Genomic DNA, 679 nt, shown 5'->3' on the forward strand with positions numbered 1-679 from the left:
CCTCACATTAAGACTCTGACCTCACATTAAGACCCGATCTCACATTAAGACTCTGACCTCACATTAAGACCCTGATCTCACATTAAGACCCTGACTTCACATTAAGACCTGATCTCACATTAATCACTGATCTCACATTAAGACTCTGACCTCACATTAAGACCCTGATCTCACATTAAGACCCTGACTTCACATTAAGACCCTGACTTCACATTAAGACCTGATCTCGCATTAAGACACTGATCTTGCATTAAGACACTGATCTCACATTAAGGCCCTGATCTCACATTAAGACACTGACCTTACATTAAGACCCTGATCTCACATTAAGGCCCTGATCTCACATTAAGACCCTGATCTCACATTAAGACCCTGACTTCACATTAAGACCCTGACTTCACATTAAGACCTGATCTCGCATTAAGACACTGATCTTGCATTAAGACACTGATCTCACATTAAGGCCCTGATCTCACATTAAGACAGTGACCTTACATTAAGACCCTGACTTCACATTAAGACCCTGACTTCACATTAAGACCCTGATCTCACATTAAGACACTGATCTCACATAAAGACCTGATTTGACATTAAGACCCTGATCTCACATTAAGACCCTGACTTCTTCACATTAAGACCTGATCTCACATTAAGACACTGATCTCACATTAAGACCTGA

The sequence above is a fragment of the Austrofundulus limnaeus genome, unplaced genomic scaffold (genome assembly GCF_001266775.1).
Source record: "Austrofundulus limnaeus strain Quisiro unplaced genomic scaffold, Austrofundulus_limnaeus-1.0 Scaffold127, whole genome shotgun sequence".
Classification (NCBI taxonomy): Eukaryota; Metazoa; Chordata; class Actinopteri; order Cyprinodontiformes; family Rivulidae; genus Austrofundulus; species Austrofundulus limnaeus.